This window comes from Callorhinus ursinus, unplaced genomic scaffold, assembly GCF_003265705.2.
Source record: "Callorhinus ursinus isolate GAN/ISIS: 27379988/994484 unplaced genomic scaffold, GSC_fseal_2.0 scaffold5, whole genome shotgun sequence".
NCBI classification, from domain to species: Eukaryota; Metazoa; Chordata; class Mammalia; order Carnivora; family Otariidae; genus Callorhinus; species Callorhinus ursinus.
The window spans coordinates 52080382-52087303 of NW_027397067.1; the positions used below are offsets into that span (position 1 = coordinate 52080382).

At 43.0% G+C, this 6922-nt stretch overlaps 1 pseudogene; it reads left to right on the forward strand.

Moving 5' to 3' along the window:
- Nucleotides 1-1259: 1259 nt before the first annotated feature.
- On the forward strand, nucleotides 1260-2685 carry LOC112822974 (aldehyde dehydrogenase, mitochondrial-like; annotated as a pseudogene).
- Nucleotides 2686-6922: the final 4237 nt, after the last annotated feature.

Genomic DNA, 6922 nt, shown 5'->3' on the forward strand with positions numbered 1-6922 from the left:
TGTCCTTCTAAGAATCATAATCTTTAATACAAGTGCTTGGAAATAATGTCATGTTTTCCCAAAATACAAGATTCTAAAGCATTAATTTTCTTATCAATTTCCAATTTATTATATAATCATCAGAAGAGAGATTACTTATCATATTGATTCTTTAAAATGTATTGAGGTTTTTTTTGTATTTTTATAAATGTTTCATGTGTACTAAAAAGAATATATATTGCAGTGAATAACAAAAATTCCCAATTTCATTTAAGTGAAATATTTTCCTTTTTCTCAATACAAGCTAATGCAGGGGAAAGAGGCATGCTTAGTTGCACTGTTTCCTTGTTTGGTTCCTCCATCCATTCTCATCAGTTCTTTCCCTATATCCTCTCATCTTGAATTTGATGGTGGACAAAAGTGGGAGAGGAAGAGGAGAGAGAAAGCTTTTATTTGCCTGCTATTATGCATATCTATGTTGATGCTCAGTGGATGTTCAAAGTTGAATGTTTCTCTTGAGGGTAGTCCCAAGGGGTTCCTTAAAGATTCCCCAGCTAGAAACACTTGGCTATGGCTCCCTGATGCATGCTGTGCCTCTTTGGCTGGTTGCTTATTCCCTCTACACTGAACTGCCTCTAGTGATAAATGTCCCCTTCTTTCTACTAGTGGCATTGCTATTCAAGCTCCAGAAGACTGGAATTGAGCTCCTTGTTTCTTAAAACTCTTTAGTAGGTATAAGAAGACATCTCTTTTACCTGTGAAGGAGGGAAAAGAAGTTCTCTTCCCTCACCTCCCACACATATTTGCCCTGAATGTAGTGCTTGGGCTGTGTGTTGCAAACTACTTAGCAACTACTCCAAAACAGATAGAAAAAGACTCATTTTAATAATTAACCTATTATAGACTCAATATGATACTAATTATGTTCTCTAGTGACAATGCACTGTAATTAGAAATTGAGGAAAAATGATACTAAAAAGGTTTTTCATGTCGATGAAAACTTAATAGCTATAATAGTTCAGACGGTATAGTAGTACCACAGAATTAGACAAAAAAAGACAAATGGAAGAGAATAAAGAGCCTAAAATAAGGCTGCACATATATGGGAACATGAATTGTGACAGAAGTGCTAGTAGAAATTAACAAAAAACTGAAAATTATAAATGGTTCTTGGAGGTCCTGCACAGCTGCTCCCACCACAGCATGTTGCATGCTGCCAACCTCGGGCCCAGCCTGGGCCATCACCTAGTTAGTGTCTGCTGCTGCCACCCATCCAGCAGCCTGAAGTCTTCTACAACAAGATTTTCATAAACAATGTGTGGCACAGTGCTGTCAGCAAGAAAACATTCCCCACTGTCAATCCACCCATGGGAGAAGTCATCCGTCAGGTAGCTGAAGGAGACAAGGAAGATGTGGACAGGGCAGTAAAGGTGGCCTAGGCTGCCTTCCAGCTGAGTTCACCCTGGTGCCACATGGACACATCCGACACGGGCCACCTGCTGAGCAGCCTGGCTGATCTGATTGAGCAAGACCGGACCTACCTGGCAGCCTTGGAGACCCTGGATAACAGCAAGCCCTATGTCATTTGGACATGGTCCTTGAAAGCCTCCGTTATTACCCTGGCTGGGCTGATAAGTACCATGGGACAACCATTCCCATGGACGGGGACTTTTTCAGCTATATCCACCATGAATCAGAGTGTTCAGGCAGATCATTGCATGGAACTTCCCACTCCTGATGCAAGTCTGGAAACTGGGCCCAGCCCTGGCAACAGGAAAGGTTGTGATGAAGGAAGCTGAGCAGACTCCACTCGCCACCCTCTATGTGACCAACCTCTTTAAGGAGGCTGGCTTTCCCCCTGGCATAGTTAATATTATTCTTAGATTTGGCCCCACAGATGGGGCTACCATCACCTCCCATGAGGATGTGGACAAAGCGGCCTTCATGGGCTCCACTGAAGTTGGCCACCTAGTCCAGGTTGCTGCAGGGAGCAATAACCTCAAGAGAGTGACCCTGGAGTGTGTGTGTGTGGGGGGGCAATATCATCATGTCAGATGCCATCATGAACTGGGCCATGGAAGAGGCCCCCTTTGCCCTGTTCCTCAAGCAGGGCCAGTGCTGCTGTGCAGGTTCCCAGTTTGTGCAAGAAGATATTTACACTGAGTCTGAGAAAGAGCATCACCTGGGCCAGGTCTTGTGTAGTTGGGAACCCTTTGACAACTAGGGACCTCAGGTAGATGAAACCCAGCTTAGGAAGGTCCTTGGTTATATCAAATCTGGGAAAGAGGAGGGGGCAAAGCTGTTATGTGATAGAGGGGTGATGGCTGACCGTGGCTACTTGTCTAGTCCACCGTCACCATTGGGAGATATATAGGGCAGCATGACTACTGCCAAGCAAGAGACCTTTGGGCCAGTGATGCAGACACTGAAGTACAAGACCGCAGAGGAAGTCACTAGGAGAGCCAGCAATTCCAAGTATGGGCTGGCTGCAGCTGTCTTCACCAAGGACTTGGACAGGGCCAATTATCTGTCCCAGGCCCTTCAGGCTGGCACTGTGTGGGTCAACCGCTATGATGTGTTTGGGGCCCAATCACCATTCAGTGGCTGCAAGCTGTCCAGAGTGGCCAGAAGCTGGGAGAGGATGGGCTGCAGGCACATACTTAAGTGAAAACCATCATGGTCAAAGTGCCTCAGAAGAACTCCTGAAGAACTGTGCCAGGTCCCTCACTCATCCAGTGACAGAGGTAAAGGACATCAGCAGCAAAACCAAGAAAAATGACCCTTGTACACTAAAAGTCTCAAAAGAGAAATTCTCCCACAAAATCTCTTGATCATTTGAACTGATAAATAGGGTGGGTATTGGGCAAAAAGTACATGAAAGCCTTTTACACTGCAACAGGACTACTAGCTTCTGAGCTGATATTTCAAAACTAGGTTGAAATGTCTTATCCGTTCCATCTGATATACTTCTGTAACTTGCTTTTATGGGGGAACAAAACCTATACTAACAAGTCAGGGCAACAGCTAGTGCCCTGCTTTGTAGTCTGGACTAAAATTCATTAAAAACAATGCTGCTGAGTGGAGTAGACGGCGGAGGAGTAGGAGACCTGGATTTCGTCTGGTCTCAGGAATTCAGCTGGATAGGGATCAAACCATTCTGAACACCTACGAACTCAACAGGAGATTGAAGAAAAGAATAGCAGCAACTCTCTGAACAGAAAAGCGATCACTTTCTGGAAGGTAGGACGTCCAGAGAAGTGAATCTGAGGCAATATTTGGGAGGATAGACAGTGGGGGAGGGGGTCTCCGTCAGCCGCTTCTGGCAAGTGATAGAGCCACGGAGCATAAAATCGGAACGTTTAGAAGTCGGCTCCACTGAGGGACGTCGCTCCGGTGGCTTAAGTGGGGGATGGAACCCTCGCAGGACAGTGTGGTCTCAGGACCCTCGGGGTCACAGAAAGACCAGGGGCGCCTGAGTGCGGCAGAGCTCCTGGGTATCAAAGCGGGGAAGCCGGCTGCAGAGATGGAGCCCAGGAGCAGGCTCTCAGCTCAGGGTTGCCATAAACTGTGATCCATGGCACAGTCGGGCCATTGCTCCTCCAGCAGGGACCCAACAAGCGGCAGATCCAGGGAGACTCCCCTTCCTCCCCCGGGAGGAGCGGCGCGGGAGCGCACCGCAGGGATCTGCTGGGTTTGGAGACTCCACACCGAGTCAGGTGCCAGAGAAAGAAACACTCGGTCACAGGCCGGGTGAGCACGGAGTGCAGCCAGAGACCGGGGAGATGGGAGTGATTGACTGCTTTTCTCTGGGGGCGCACTGAGGAGCGGGGCCCCGCGTTCTCGGCTCCTCCAGGCAGAGATTGGGAGGCCGCCATTTTCATTCTCGTCCTCCAAAGCTGTACAGAAAGCTTGCAGGGAACAAAAGCTCCCGAGAGCCAACCCGAGCAGATTGCTTAGCATGGACTGGGCAAGGACGGCGCAATTCCACCTTTGGAAAAGACGTTTGAGAACCACAGCAACAGGCCCCTCCCCCAGAAGATCAGCAAGAACAGCCAGCCAAGATCCGGGTTTACTGATCAATGAGAATGGCAGAACTCGAGCGCTAGGGGAATACTGCACATAGAATTCATGGCTTTTTTACCATGATTCTTTAGGCTTGCAAAGTTAATATTTTTTAACTGTTTTTTTTTTAATTTTTCTTTTTCCCTTTTTCAACCAACATCTTATCAGTCCCTTTTTTTAAAAAAAAATTTTATTTTTCATTTTTAGAGTCAAATATATCCCTTCATAGTAGTTACCCTTATTTTTGGCATATATATACAAGTTCTCTCTTTAAAATTTTGAGATACAGTTTCTTCTAACAGATCAAAATACATCCTAAATGTCGAGTGTAAGGCTTTGTTCTAGTCTCCTGCCTGATCACATTCTCTCCCACTTTTTTTTTCTTTCTTTCTTCTTTTTTAATCCTCTTCTTTCTTTTTTCAAACAACTTATCAATTCCTTTTATAAAATTTTTTATAATTTTCATCTTTACAGTCATATTCCATCCCTTCATTGTATCAAACCTTATTTTGTACATATGTAAGTCTTTCTTTCTTTAAAATTTTGGGAGGCACTTTCTTCTAACAGACCGAAATACACCCAAAATCTAGTGTGTGGCACTGATCTATGCACTAGCCTGATCATATTTGATCATATTCTGTTTTTTTTGTTTGTTTGTTTTTATCTTTTTCTTTTCTTTTTTCTTTCTTTCCCTTTCTTTTCCCCTGGCTTCAGGTCTTTTCTGATTTGTTTAGAGTGTATTTTCTGGGGACATTGTTACCCTGTTAGCATTTTGTTCTCTCATTCATCTCTTCTCCTCTGGACAAAATGACAAGATGGAAAAAATCACCTCAACAAAAAAAACAAGAGGTAGTACCGTCTGCCAGGGACCTACTCAATACGGACATTAGTACGATGTCGGACCTAGAGTTCAGAATCATGATTTTAAAGATACTAGCTGGGCTTGAAAAAAGCATGGAAGTTATTAGAGAAACCCTTTCTGGAGAAATAAAAGAACTAAAATCTAACCAAGTCGAAATCAAAAAGGCTATTCATGCGGTACAATCAAAAATGGGGGCACTAACTGCTAAGGTAAATGAGGCAGAAGAGAGAATCAGCGATATAGAAGACCAAATGATGGAAAATAAAGAAGCTGAGAAAAAGAGAGATAAACAACTACTGGATCACGGGGGCAGAATTTGAGAGATAAGCGATATGATAAGACGAAACAACATTAGAATAATTGGGATCCCAGAAGAAGAAAGAGAGAGAGGGGCAGAAGGTATATTGGAGCAAATTATAACAGAGAACTTCCCTAATGTGGGGAAGGAAACAGGCATCAAAATCCAAGAGGCACAGAGAACCCCTTTCAAAATCAATAAAAATAGGTCAACACCCCAACATCTAATAGTAAAACTTAAGAGTCTCAGAGACAAAGAGAAAATCCTGAAGGGAGCTCGGGAGAAGAAATATGTAACCTACAAAGGCAGAAACATTAGATTGGCAAATGACCTATCCACAGAGACCTGGCAGGCCAGAAAAGACGGTCATTGAAAATAGAAGGAGAGACAGAAAGCTTCCAGGACAAACAAAAACTAAAGGAATTTGCAAACGCGAAACCAGCCCTACAAGAAATATTGAAAGGGGTCCTCTAAGCAGGGAGAGCCAAAAGCAGCATGGACCAGAAAAGAACACAGACAATATACAGTAACAGTAACCTTACAGGCAATACAATGGCACTAAATTCATATCTTTCAATAGTTACTCTGAATGTAAATGGGCAAAATGACCCAATTAAAAGACACAGGCTATCAGATTGGATTAAAAAACAAGACCCACTGATATACTGTCTGCAAGAGACTCATTTTAGACCCAAAGACACCCTCACATTGAAAGTGAGGGGGTGGAAAACCATTTACCATGCTAATGGACACCAAAAGAAAGCTGGGGTGGCAATCCTTATATCAGAAAAATTAGATTTTAAACCAAAGACTGTAATAAGAGATGAGGAAGGACACTATATCCCAATTAAAGGGTCTATCCAACAAGAAGATCTAACAATTGTAAATATCTATGCCCCTAACATGAGAGCAGCCAATTATATAAGGCAATTAATAACAAGAGCAAAGAAACACATTGACAACAATACAATAATAGTGGGGGACTTTAACACCCCCCTGACTGAAATGGACAGATCATCTAAGCAAAAGATCAACAAGGAAATAAAGACTTTCAATGACACACTGGACCAAATGGACTTCACAGATATATTCAGAACATTCCATCACAAAGCAACGGAATACACATTCTTCTCTAGTGCCCATGGAACATTCTCCAGAATTGATCACATCCTAGGTCACAAATCAGGTCTCAGCTGGTACCAAAAGACTGGGATCATTCCCTGCATATTTTGAGACCACAGTGCTTTGAAACTAGAACTCAATCACAAGAGGAAAGTTGGAAAGAACTGAAATACATGGAGGCTAAAGAGCATCCTACTAAAAAATGAATAGGCAACCAGGAAATTAAAGAAGAATTAAAAAAATTCATGGAAACCAATGAAAACGAAAACACAACTATTCAAAATCTTTGGGATACAGCGAAGGCAGTCCTAAGAGGAAAGTATATAGCAATACAAGCCTTTCTCAAGAAACAAGAAAGGTCTCAAATACACAACCTAACCCTACACCTAAAGGAGCTGGAGAAAAAAGAGCAAATAAAGTCTAAACCCAGCAGGAGATGAGAAATAATAAAGATCAGAGCAGAAATCAATGAAATAGAAACCAAAAGAACAGTAGAACCGATCAACGAAACTAGGAGTTGGTTCCTTGAAAGAATTAACAAGATTGATAAATCCCTGGCCAGACTTATCAAAAAGAAAAGAGAAATGACCCAAATAAAA